Genomic DNA, 14,229 nt, shown 5'->3' on the forward strand with positions numbered 1-14,229 from the left:
GAATGGGGCTTTCCTGGGCTGGCATTTTAATCTCAGTGGCATCTCAACTACTCTTAATCCTTCATTCCCTTTCTTCACCCCTCTTTGCATCAGCCCCCAACTGTGAATAGCTCACTGGGGGGTTCCTAATGCCTGCCCCTGGGGAACCCTAGTTCCAATATTTTTCCAGCTTGAAATGCTTCTCTCCTGCTTTCTAATCACTTTGCTTCTGCTTTTTTCCTCCACAATTTAATATACCAGATCTCCGTCATTCTTAGCATATTTAGTCAGTTCCTTATAATTCGATACTTAGCTATTGCCATAAACTTTTCTTTAGTTCTTCCCCTCACTTAAGCAGCCTATACTCGTTTTGAGGGATTGCTAAAATAGCACAGCAGGTAGGGCATTTGCCTTGCACGCAGCCAACCTGGGTTTGATTCCTCCACCCCTCCCGAGAGCCCGGCAAGCTACCGAGAGTAGAGAGTATCCCACCTGCACGGCAGAGCCTGGCAAGCTCCTCATGGCGTATTTGATATGCTAAAAACAGTGACAACAAGACTTACCATGGAGACGTTACTGGTGCCCGCCCAAGCAAATGGATGAGCAACTGGACGACAGTGATACAGTGATACAGTGCTGACAGTTTACCATAGTTCCCTATTCTCACAGTGACCAGGCAGCTCCTGTGTCTTTTAATGAAGACCGCTGAATCAGGCTCAGCACACCCAGAACTTGGCTTGTGGACTGCATACCAAAAGGAGGAAAAATATCTTTTTGGAGGAACTGTGCTTTGGAAACAAGGACTGACAGTGGAATGCGCTTCCTTCGTCCCCCACACCGTTCCCCCCTTTTCACCCTTCCATGTTTATTGTTGAGTCCTCTGCATGCTGATGCCAAGTTAAATGATGGCAGGCCAGCAAATCTCTGAGGGAAATGCTCCCCCTGCTCTGTGGCCCAGCACTTGGTGGGAATAAAGAGAGCAGCAGAGTCTTCTCTGCATTTCATCACTCCGCAAGGACATCAGCAGTCTGCCCCGGGTGCCTTCTGCCTTGGGCCCTGAATCACTGAGTAAAAACTCTTCCCTACGGATGATTTATTTCCCCTGTTCAATGTGCATCCCTTTGCTGTAAGTGTCTGACAACATCACAGTGACTTATCTTTTAAATCTCAGTTATAAGCACGGGGCCTACAAGAGAAAAAAATAACTTCTTTTTTTATCTGCCCAGAAAGTGTCATTTTACTGTGAGTGGGAGGCTTCAAAAAAATTTAATAAGAGGATATGAAAGGTTAACTCTTCCTTCCACAAGCATTAGCTCTGATTTCAAATCAAACCTGTCAGTAATTACTATTAGGTATATCATTTTATCGCCACAAAATGGACACTTGGATCTCAGAGTTTGATTTCAAAGTGCTCACTATGATAAAGCTTTTCAAACTTTGATTTGAGTTTACTTAATTTTACTGAGTGTCCTGGCATATGTAAAAGTTTATATTAATACCCCAGGAAAAAATTGACTTCTAAGATATGATTTGGAATGTAAAATTATTTGAATCATTTTTGCTTCAATAATCACAAAAACATGAAAATGACGGAAATAATTATTAGATGCCAGCGAGGCATTTTGCTCCCAAGTCCCTACTGAACTTTGGTGATAGGATAGGAACTTCTTTAAATTTCTATGAGTGACTATAAATCTATCTGGATCCATAATTACTCTTTCCTCAATCTTTTCTCTTACAATCAAAAAGTGTTCTTTGGCCAATTAATCATCACAATTTCTTCCTTACAAATTCTGTTTTAATATCTTCATTCCCAGATTTATCACTTGAGCTACTCTCTATTCAACTTTCACTCTCTTTAATCTCTCAACACTGATTACTTCCTGTCAACATGCAAACATAGTCAATTCACATTCTTTAGCAAGAAATGATAAGAAAAGCATCTACTTTCCTGCGTCATTTCTTTTCTCCCTCGACATCATCTGCCAGTATCCAATATCTATGACTCTCTCTTTGTATGCTGACTTCCCTGTTCACGATCACGATCACAAAATCCCGTTAATCATAGATTTCTTGAGCGGGCTCAGCAACCTCTCAATTCGTCCTTTCCCTGAGATCTTAGAAGTCTCTCTCAACTCGGCCCTCCCAGCGATGTCGCACTGGAGGCTCTTTCGGGGTCAATGGAATGAGATCCAGCTTGTTACTGGCTTTAGCCTATGGATACATCATGGGAAGCTTGCAAGGCTGTCCCATGTGGGCAGAAAACTCTCAGAAGCTTGCCAGTTTCTCCCAGAGGGAGAAGTAGGCTACAAGATATCTTCTGGGAGCTTGCTTTTAAGTCTCTGGATGTTGGCTGTTGATGGGATTACACACACCTGGGTTCCTCTGCAGGTACCTTCATGCGTGAGGCCCCTCCGAACGTGTGGAGAGGGGCCTCAAGCATGGCTGTAGCTAGGTTCTGGTGGTCTTTGGCTGCTGGGAGCTCTGCTCGGGGTGCGGAGGGAAGCTGGAGCCCATCCCCTCTGAGGGGTCCCGGGGAAGACAGCCAGGTGTGGGGGCGAGAGACTCTCTGCCTTCCCTGTTACCATCTTGAATTGCCTATCTCACAAGATACCTCAACTTTGGCCCAACTCTGTTCTCTGTTTCCTACGTCTTCTGTGTATTATCCGAGGAAACAATAACACCTGTTTCTTCAAACCAATGTCCAGAAGGATATTTAATTCATGACCTTATCCTTTCACCCCCAAGCAATGATCTAGAGCTGCATAATCTACCTTTTGATCATAACTCAGCGCAGTTCTCTTCTCTTCATCTGCAGTGCTAAAAACAGCACTCAAGCTACCAATACCTCCTATTCAGTTTTTCCAATAGCTCCTGAAACAGATGCTGTGTGGAAACTCTTCATTATCCTATCTTTGGTAACTGGAACCCAAAACATGAGGATTTAAAGAATGTGAAGTACAACTTCTCCTAGAAAGAGCCAAATAAGGTTGAGGGCTGGAATTCTTCTCCAGAGTTAAATGTGTCTGAATTGATTATCCCCCTCCCAAACACTGGGAAATGGACAATATATGTGTGTCCATTCAGTGAATGATAACCAAAGTAATTGGAGATGTTCCTTCACTCTCTACCAGAGAAAGGAGTTCTTATTTTTCTCCTGTAAAATGATGATGGTTTCAAGAAAATCACCCAGACACAGTATATCTAGAAGAAAAGACGTGTATTTCTATTTTCGAGCAGAGAAATAGAAACTAGTTGGTTTAATGAAAAAGAGTTGTTAGAAAGAACAGCAGTTTATCAAATCAACGTTAAGAACAATTTTAAAAAATCTAAAGAGTATATCGCCAGAAAACAAAACTGGAGAGACTCCAATTGTCAAGACAATTGAAAGAACCTACAATAATTAGGTACCTGAATAAAGCCAAAGCCATTCCAGAGATGCATGCCAATTACATACCACCTCCTCCATAACCTGTTTAAGCAAGATAGATGTCTGAGATTTTCTCTTTAAACTGTATTCTTGTATTTGTAAGTTAATTGAACAATATATATAGCATTGCATAATTATTTGTTCTAATATCTACTTATATGTACTAACTTCTAAAATATTATATTTGGGACCTGAGAAATAGTACATCGGGTAAGGAGCTTTTTTTTTTCTTTGGCTTTTTGGGTCACACCTGGCAATTCACAGGGGTTACTCCTGGCTCTGCACTCAGGAATTACCCCTGGCGGTGCTCAGGGGACCATATGGGATGCTGGGAATCGAACCCGGGTCGACTGCGTACAAGGCAAATGCCCTACCCGCTGTGCTATTGCTCCAGCCCCCAGCGGGTAAGGAACTTACCCTGCATGCAGCGGTCCCAGGTTTCATCTCTGGCACTACATACAATCCCTTACCCTGCCAGGTACAGCCCCAAAACAAAACAAAACAAAAAAATAAATTTAAAATATGAGATTATATTTAAAGATCGCATGCTTTAACAGTGAGAACAACAAGATAGTATAATAAGAAATTTACCACTCATAGTTTTCAACACCATAGTCATTCAGCAACCATCCACAGATTTTTTTGTAAAATAATTAATTATGAATACATTCACTGCCCTTCATAAATCTTGTTCTTCTTATAAATAAAAAGCTGTAGCAGTCTTATGTTGAACAAGCACCATCTTTCTCTAGTATATAGTTAGCCTGCTTTCCTGTTACATTTAATTAAGAGATATAGATTGGTTCTTTGGAGATACTTTTAGACGTATTGCACATTTAATAAGCTATAACATAATACAGTGATTTTTTTAGCTCCAGTAAATGGAAATTTCCTGTTGGTCTACAAAAACTCAGGCATCTCATGTGTCAAGAAGCAATAACTTTTTCACAGACTGCAAATGTAAATCTCTGTAAACTATCACATACCCATGTACCAAAGGTAAAAAACCACTGTCTAGTAAAAACATAACTTTTATACATGGGCTGGAAAACCATCCATTTGATATCAATCATTTTAATGTTACATTCACTTTACTGTGATAGACTAGAACCAAAAACAGTATCTTTGATACGTGCCTATCTACAAATAAGGAAGTATTTACAACCAGCCATAATAAGTAATTGTTTCTTTGTTGTTCATTTTAAAACTTCAATAGTTCTTTGTATTTTATTAACTTTTAAAAGATATTTATGGGCTGGAATCATAACATTCTTAATAAAAATCTTAGAACATTGCTGAAGAAAAATATGTTGTTTTTTGGGAACCCTCAATAACTTAAAATCTTTATAGAAAGAAATATGAAAGCAACTTCCTGGAAGTCATGTGTTATGATATTTTAATATGGCACTGTTTTTTCTGTTGTTGGAAGATGTAACCTCTGGTCTCCACTCAACAGCATAAGACTAGGATGGGGGATTGGGTGGGGGGGGACCAGGAAGTTAGTAAATGCCAAAGAATATGCCTTGCTTGTGGCAGACTCCAATTCAATTCCCAGCACTACTTGGTCCTTTGAGTACCACTGAGCAGGGCAAGTGCCCTACTCCCTCTCTGGCACACGGATCAGATCCTGATACTGTGTGTGCAGTTACATTGCCATTGTCAGATTTGGAGAATGTTCTCTGGCCATAGGGACAAATTGCAATGGCTGGACCCCGTACTCTCTTTTGACTCCTGCTATAAATAAATGCTACACCATTTGAGCCAGGTGTATTTGATTTCTGTTCTGTCCTCAGTGGCCTCCAATTTTATCGGAATGCCTGCAAGTACCACATGCAGCACTGGCACATAGAGATATGAATACTAGATACCGTTGACTTCTTTGTAACTCCGTTTTCTTGAACTTCTTTTAACACCGTCAGCTTCTTTTTCTTTTAGAAAGGGAAACCTGTGCTAAATCATAAAGGAGCAACTCAGAGATCATCACATAAATATGAAGGGAGACTATCTATCTATAGCTGAGAACTGTTGAAGGAGTCAACATCAAGATGTAGATGTAACGAAGAGTTAATGGGTTGGCGAGATATTAAGTGAACGCGATTGGAAGAGCTTGCTGCTGGTGTGAAACGCACAAGGACAAAGAACTCAATCCAGCATGTGCTTATCCTAATTGACAGAGTAGGTCAGACTGAACTAAACTGAAAATGGCATTCTTACTGTCTTCACTAACAATAGTTAATCTAATATTCTGAATTTCATGTTTATGTTTTTAACATCCCTGCATCTCTAATTGATTTTCTTGGGGGAATTATTTGAACTTCAACTGAACTATGTTCTCAATTATTACAAAGTAATAAATTGGATTAATTTATGATGAATATTATTTTTTTCCTAATTAACAATATCATTCCATTTAATAAAAAATTGGAATGTTTTTTGTTTCTGGCTTAAAGAGAATATTATTTGTCCAGTTCAAGTTTCTGCTGTTTTAAAACCAAGCACTTTAACTCTCAGCTTGAAAACTAAATCTCCCAGAGACAGTTTAGCAGATGCCTGAAGCAAAAGCATATCAATCACTAAAATTATTCCGGGTAACATTAAAAGGTAACTCTACTGTTAACACTCCCAATAGAGTTTCCTTACTCTCTCATGATTTTTTAAGAATACTAGGAAAAAAAAGAAAGCAAGAAAGAGGAAGAAAAAAAAAGGAAGGAAGGAAGGAAGGAAGGAAGGAAGGAAGGAAGGAAGGAAGGAAGGAAGGAAGGAAGGAAGGAAGGAAGGAAGGAAGGAAGGAAAGAAGGATTCATTTTTTAATTAGTGAATCGCCATGAGTGTACAGTTACAGATTTACACATTTTCGTGCTTGTGTTTCCCTCATACAATGTTCGAGAACCCATCCGTCCACCAGTGCCCATTCTCCACAACCAATGAACCCAGTATCCCTCTCATTCCCCAATCCCATCCCCCCATCCCCTTTTGTTCTCTCTCCTTTTGGGTGTTGTGGTTTGCAATAGAGGTATTGAGTGGCCATCATGTTCAGTCTCTAGTCTACTTTCAGCAGGCATCTCCCTTCCCGCGTGTGGCCTCCAACCACATTTTACTTGGTGTTCCCTTCTCTGTCTGAGCTGCCTTTTCCCCCAGCATGTGAGGCCAGCTTCCAAGCCATGGAGCCAATCTCCTGGTACTTATTTCTACTATTCTTGGGTGTTAGTCTCCTACTCTGTTATTTTATATTCCACAGATGAGTGCAATCTTTCTATGTCTGTCTCTCTCTTTCTGACTCATTTCACTTAGCATGATGCTTTCCATGTTGATCCACCTATATGCAAAGTTCATGACTTCATCTTTTCTAACAGCTGCATAGTATTCCACTGTATAGATGTACCAAAGTTTCTTTAACTACTCATCTGTCCTTGGGCACTCGGGTTTTTTCCAGATTCTGGCTATTGTAAGCAGCACTGCGATGAACATATAAGTGCAGATGTCATTTTGACTATACTCTTTTGCTTCTCTGGGATATATTCCCATCAGTGGTACTGCTGGGTCAAATGGAAGCTCAATTTCTAATGTTTTGAGAAGCGTCCACATTGCTTTTCAAAAGGGCTGAACCAGTCGGTATCCCCCCCAGCAGTTCAGAAGAGTCCCTTTCTCCCCACATCCTCACCAACAGCGGTTGCTTTTGTTCTTTTGGATGCGTGCCAGTTTCTGTGGTGTGAGGTGGTATTTCATGGTTGTTTTGATTTGCATCTCCCTGATGTTTAGTGATGCAGAGCATTTTTTCATGTGCCTTTTGGCCATTCGTATCTCTTCCTTGGCAAAGTTTCTGTTCATTTCTTGGCCCCATTTTCTAATGGGGTTGGATGTTTTCTTCTTGTAGAGTTCAACCAGTGCCTTATATACCCTTGATATCAACCCCTTATCTGATGGGTATTGGGTGAATATCCTTTCCCATTCTGTAGATTGTCTTTGTATTCTGGTCACTGTATCTTTTTAGGTGCAGAAGCTTCTTAGTTTAATATAGTCTCATTTGTTTTTTTCTGTTTCCAGTTGGTTGATCAGTTGCATGTCATCTTTGAGGATACCTTTAGCTTCAATATCGTGGAGGGTTTTGCCTTGTCTTTGATGTACCTTATGGTTTGTGGTCTCATGTTGAGGTCTTTAATCCATTTTGATCTGACTTTTGTGCATGGTGTCAATTCGAATTACAATAATGCTTACGATAGTATGTTTAAGATAGTAAGTTTATGCTTAAGATAATAAGATAGTATGTTTTATCTGAACCTAGAAAGTGTATCTTATGATTCAATTTACTAAATTTCCTTCTTACTACAGAAATGCTCCCAAATTCATGTTTTCTGAAATTTTTTAAATCCTGTTTTCAAAACCAGTTTGGCACAATTGCTTCTTGGTTATCAGAGAAAATTTCCCCTGGGTACAAACACCTTTGTTTCCTAGTCTAAATTTTGTGTTTCATATAAAATTATGTTTAAGAAAGCAATAAATTCCATATGCAGAGACTCCACTGGTACAAAATACCCTTTCTATTGGTGGTGGTTGGGAGTGTTGGGTAACACCTGGCCATGTTCAAGATCTCTTCCTAGCTCTGTCTCATGAGTACGTAAATTCACCCCACTTTCACAGTGCTCATGTGTGATGCCAGGGATTCCCACTAGGGTTGGCAAGATGCAAGGAAAGTGTCTTAACCCATATCCTGGTTCTCTGATGCTAGTGTCCCAGTTCTTATTCTTCCTCCCCCCATCTCATTCCTCAGAGGTAATTCTTTTTACTCATTTAATATTTCTGTTCATGGTTCTTCTAGTGATTATCTCTAAATTTTTGTGATTATACATATGTCGGTTTTTCTCAATGTCTTCCTTTTTTTTTTTGAGTAAATCTCATACCCTTGGCTAGGTCAATTGCTAAAAGTTTAATTTTCTGTTTCATACTTTCTATAAAAAGTACTTTCAAATTTTCATTATTAAACTTTCATGAAATCTAATATATAATGAGTTTGATACTTTATTAAATCATTTTATGTATTGAATGATATTTTTATACCTATCAACATACTTATTTTTTCATTTCTTTTTTACCTGTGTCTCCATATCAATCATTTCCCAAATAACATCTTTGAGAATTTTATTTATTACCAATTCATTGATGAAAAATGTATGTTCATTCATCTAAAACTGATTTCCTTTTGCCTTCTAGTACCTACTAATTGATTTTATGGCATTTATTGGCAGTTATATCCTTTCTACACTATAAAAATGCTATTCCATTTCCTTATGGCTTCTACTATTTCTGGTTTTGAGAAGTCAACTGTGGTTATGTTAAATCATTGCTTCTTTGGAAGAAATTAGTATTACCTCAGTTCTCTGGTTCCTGCCTGCTTTTAAGATTTGTCTATCCCCCCGCTCCCAGCTGTTCTATTTTGACGTGCAAAGCGTCTAATTCTTTTCATTACTTGGTTTGTGTTTTGGAGGACTTCATGCACCTGCAGTTCAATGTGATTCATCCGCGTGGGAACATTCAGTTATTATCTCCTCAAATATTGCTTCTGGTGCATTTTGTTCCTCTCTCCTTTGAAGATAGTTTAGTTACATTGTCTATGTTTCTTACCCTTTACGTATTTTCCATCATTATGTCTTCGTATGTGATTCCACATTATTTTCTTGTGGACGTATCTTCCAGTTCATTATGACTCTTATCAACTATGTCTAATCTTCTTTGAGTCTAATCTAGCAAGTTTATAAGTTCAGTTACCATGTTTGAAATTTTAGAACTTTTTTTGGTTCTAGTTTTCTATTTGCTTGTTTCTTTATATTATCTGCCAAAATATTTTTTATTAACTTTTCTTTTCTGAGACTAAAAAACTTTTTAATGATACTGATGTTGGTATCTGGAGATTTTTCTATTTTAATTTGCTTTTATAATGTTCTTTTACACAATATATTATGTTCTCAAAAATCTGGATTTTTTCAAGTTTGTTAAATATTTAATTTTTAAGAATTACAAAAAGGGTTTGTGCAGATAAGTGGCACAGAAAAAAAGAGCTACAATAATCGGTGTGACAATTATGAATTGTAAAATGTGATTAGAATGAATATACATATTAGCTGCACTGCACTATAGTCCTATTTATTGTCCACTGATTTGCTCAAGCGAGCACCAGTAAATAACTTCGCCACTCTGAGACTTGTTGTTACTGTTTTTGGTATATCGAATAAGCCCTGCGTAGCTTGCCAGGCTCTGGTGTTTGGACAAGAGACTCTTGGTAGCTTGTCAGGCTCCCCCAGAGGGACAAAGAAATCGAACCTGGATCGGCCGTGTGCAAGGCAAGTGCCCTATCCCTCTGTGCTATCGCTCCAGTCCAACCAACTATCACTGTAGCACAGTAGCACTGTCGGACCGTTGTTCATCGATTTGCTCGAGCGGGCACTAGTAACATCTCCATTGTGAGACTTGTTACTGTTTTTGGCATATCAAATATGCCACGAGGAGCTTGCCAGGCTCTGCCATGAGGGCGGGATACTTTCGGTAGCTTGTTGGGCTCTCCGAGAGGGATGGTACAAATAATTTTAAATACTCCAGAAATAATATCTATTTGACATATTTACATTACTAGAATTATCCTTAGGTAGTGGTAAACAATGAGGTGCACAGCCTCACTTTACAGAACTTCCATAACAGCTGATGGAAATGCCACTGAAAGAAGGAATCAATAGTAAGTAATTGTGGACTTTATGGTTCCACATAGTATAAGTAGTCCAAGCTAATAATGTACAACTGTAGGTAAAAATATCCAGCCTGTTGAGACAAAAATAAATGAGAGGAAAAAATTACTATTGATCCTCTGTTATACATATTAAGAAGTAAATTTACTATATGTAAAATTTGAATAATGGGCCTCATTCCACTGATGCTGAACACGACAGGGACAAATGAGATGTTACTGGTGCCTACTCAAGCAAATCCATGAGCAACAGGATGACAGTGATACAGTGATACAGAAAATTTGAATATGCTGACTCCAGGTTTTTCTTTTTCCTTTTTTTTTAGGTGGCTGAGTGAAGGGTAGGCTTCATTTCCTAGCAGTGTCCAGAAACCGGGACTTTACTCATGCAAGGCAAATGCTCTATCCATGAGTGGTAGGTTTTTTTATTTATTATTAAAATTTTATTATTTTTTTAAAAATTAACACTGTTCAATTGTGATTGTGAGATTTTTCCGTGTTTGTAACTTTCAAATTCCATACACTTAGGACTGGAGAGATAATCGGGTGTTACCGTGTTTGCTTCCTGCCAGGGTTAGATACCACATACTACATATGGTCTCCTGAGCACTGCCAAGAGTGATCCCTGAGCACAGAGCCAGATGTAGCCCCTGAGCATCCCTGGGTTCAGTTTAAAAAACAAAAATGAAAGGAAGGAAGGAAGGAAGGAAGGAAGGAAGGAAGGAAGGAAGGAAGGAAGGAAAAAAGGAAGAAAGGAAGGAAGGAAGGAAGGAAGGAAGGAAGGAAGGAAGGAAGGAAGGAAGGAAGGAAGGAAGGAAGGAAGGAAGGAAGGAAGGAAGGATGGAACTTGCTACAGTTCTTTAAATTTCTTGTAATGAGTATGTACCATTCCTATAAATTGTACAGACCCCATTGTTTAACTTTTTTAGCCTCTTTCAAAAGCTTACATTTTGGAAATTTATTGAACTCTCATCTGTCTTCTCAGCATTATCATTTGGGTAGTCTAATAAGCAATTACATGATTAAAAAGACAGACTTAAGACCAGAGTGGAAAATAGCTCAATTAACTTAGGAACCATGCAAATTGATCTTGAACAATTCATAGTCGGGGATAATTGAGACTAATATGGTCAATTTTATGACTCTTGAAAGTGCCATACTCTTCTCCAGTAACGTGTTTGAAGAACTTGTTTCTGGGAGCAAGTAGAAGATAAAAGCCTAGTTTGTTTAAGAGTACAGTCTCTATCTTACAGTACTAGCATGACAATAGGGACATTTAGGGTTACTGGCAAGGGCCTGAGAGATGGTACAGCAGGTAGAGTGCTTGCCTTGCATATTGTTGACCTGGATTCAATCCTCAGCATCCCTAAATTTTCCTGAGTACCACCAGGAGTAATTCCCAAGTGCAGAGCTAGAACTAACCCCTTAGCATGTTAGTGTGGCCCCCAAACCAAAAATTAATTAATTAATTGATTTTTAAAAGATAAAAAATAAAAGAGAATGCATGAGAACCAAGTAAACCTGGAAAGGAATCTAAAACCTCGGCCTTTTTATGGATCGATGTAGGCAAAGACAGGAATGTTTTGAGAACAGCCACAAAAATTGATGGAAGTTGGTAGGATTCCAGCTTTACTAGACGTCACTGCTAATACTGTGGACAAAAAGAGTTACACATTATTTTTTTTCAATTTGACTAAAAAGTACAAAACTAATGAGTAGGGAAAAAATTAAATTTCGGTCTTGGCATTCCAAGATTCACTGTCACAAATCCTTTATCAACTATCACTTTCAAATATTAAATGAGTTGGAATCATCCCCAAAATTTCATTTCTTTAATAAAGTACCAAACCCAGCTGTAAATAAATACTTCCTTTCCCCATTCTGAAATGGATTATTTATCTAAGAATGGAATTATCTTTGTGAAAAACGATCACTGAACAAACACTTTTATTTTTATTTATTTATTGGGGGGTACACCTGTCTCTGTCTAGGGTTTACCCCTGGATCTGCACTCAGGGATCATTCCTGGAAGTGCATAGGGGACTATCTTGTCCTGTCAGGGCTGGACTTGCATCTGCTTTGTGCAAGGCAAGCACCGTACCCACGATACTCTCTTTCCGGCCCTTTACTAGGACACCTTTATTTTTTTTTATTTTTTTTTAAAATTTATTTATTTTTAATTAGAGAATCACCGTGAGGGTACAGTTACAGATTTATACACTTTTGTGCTTATACTTCCCTCATACAAAGTTTGGGAACCCATCCCTTCACCAGTGCCCATTCTCCACCACCCGTAAACCCAGTGTCCCTCCCACCCTCCCCAATCCCATCTCCCCCCCACCCCACCCTGCCACTGTGGCAAGGCATTCCCTTCTGTTTTCTCTCTCTAATTAGCTGTTGTGGTTTGCAATAAAGGTGTTGAGTGGCCGCTGTGCTCAGTCTCTAGCCCTCATTCAGCCCGCAACTCCCTTCCCCCACATGGCCTTCGACTACAATGTAGTTGGTGATCGCTTCTCTGAGTTGACCTTTCCCCGGAACGTGAGGCCAGCCTCGAAGCCATGGAGTCAACCTCCTGGTACTTATTTCTACAGTTCTTGGGTGTTAGTCTCCCACTCTGTTATTCTATATACCATAGATGAGTGCAATCTTTCTATGTCTGTCTCTCTCTTTCTGACTCATTTCACTCAGCATGAAACTTTTCATGCCCATCCACTTGACCACAAAATTCTTGACCTCCTTTTTTCTAACAGCTGCATAGTATTCCATTGTATAGATGTACCAAAGTTTCCTCAACCAGTCATCCGTTCTGGGGCATTCGGGTTTTTTCCAGATTCTGGCTATTGTAAACAGTGCTGCGATGAACATACATGTGCAGATGTTGTTTCGATTGTACTTTTTTGCCTCTCTGGGATATATTCCCAGCAGTGGTATTGCTGGGTCAAATGGGAATTCAATATCTAATTTTTTGAGAGTCAACTAGGACACCTATAAAATCAAGAAGACCACATTTGTGATGAAACTTAGAAAGACTGAAAAATCTCAAAAGACTCTAACAATAAGTCCGTCACGAATTTAGGCCATTATTAAGTTAGGACATTCCCTAATTAGAAAAGTTTCTTCATGAATTTTAGGCAGTCTCATAATGTCCATTTTGTATTCTTTTATAACTTTTAAATATTAGTACCATTTATTCTTATGAAGGGTGAGTTTAATTTTAGCACATCAATAATGTAATCAACTGGGCTTTTTCTCTAAAATGCTAAAGGTACGACCTACATAGAGAGGCCACTCAGCTAGTACATTCTCCTTTCACTCTTCCAGTAATCTCTCGGTGGCATTTGCACTGAAGTGTTGCTTCCTGTGACACCCCAGTTAAACATTTTTATTTAATGCAGGATCAGTGGTACACAGGTAAACCAGCACTATTTTTTAAAAAAAATATATAAAAAAATCTACTTTTAGACGTGCACTGGGTTACATGAAAGTCCCTGTTTATTACCCAGAAACTTATATTGCAGGTGACCATTTATATTGCAAAATAACGGTCACTTTTATTTGGCAAATAATGTGATTTAAGGCTTTATAATAAATGATATAACTTAAGGTTCCTGAAAGGAGAAATTTATCCTGGATTTAGATCCATGTGAGCGCTAAATGTAGCCACATATACCCTCATAAGAGAGAAAAAGTTGAGTTTTGCTACAGAAGATGAGAAGGTAACACAGTCATGAAGGCAAAGAGATGGGAGGGATATAGCCACAATCAAGGAATATCCAAAGCTGAAGCAGGGAAAGAAGAGATCCTCTTCCCCACCCCCCACCCCCCAAAGGCAGTGCACCCTAAACACACCTTTATCACAGACTCCCAGGGGGAAAGTTTCAGAGCAGCACGAGCAGCGTTGCGGATTTCTGTGGTGGAATGAAACTCACCGTGATGGATTCTCAGCAGAGGGTCTGGCCACTGTGGGCAGAGGCGAGCCCCATTGGCTGTTCTGAGCTAGTACACACTAAGTTCTGGAGCTCCACTGCTGTCTCATAGACGTGCATCTTGTCAATTTTCTTCCCATTTATTACTTGGCATCATTTTA

This window comes from Sorex araneus, chromosome 7 (genome assembly GCF_027595985.1).
Source record: "Sorex araneus isolate mSorAra2 chromosome 7, mSorAra2.pri, whole genome shotgun sequence".
NCBI classification, from domain to species: domain Eukaryota; kingdom Metazoa; phylum Chordata; class Mammalia; order Eulipotyphla; family Soricidae; genus Sorex; species Sorex araneus.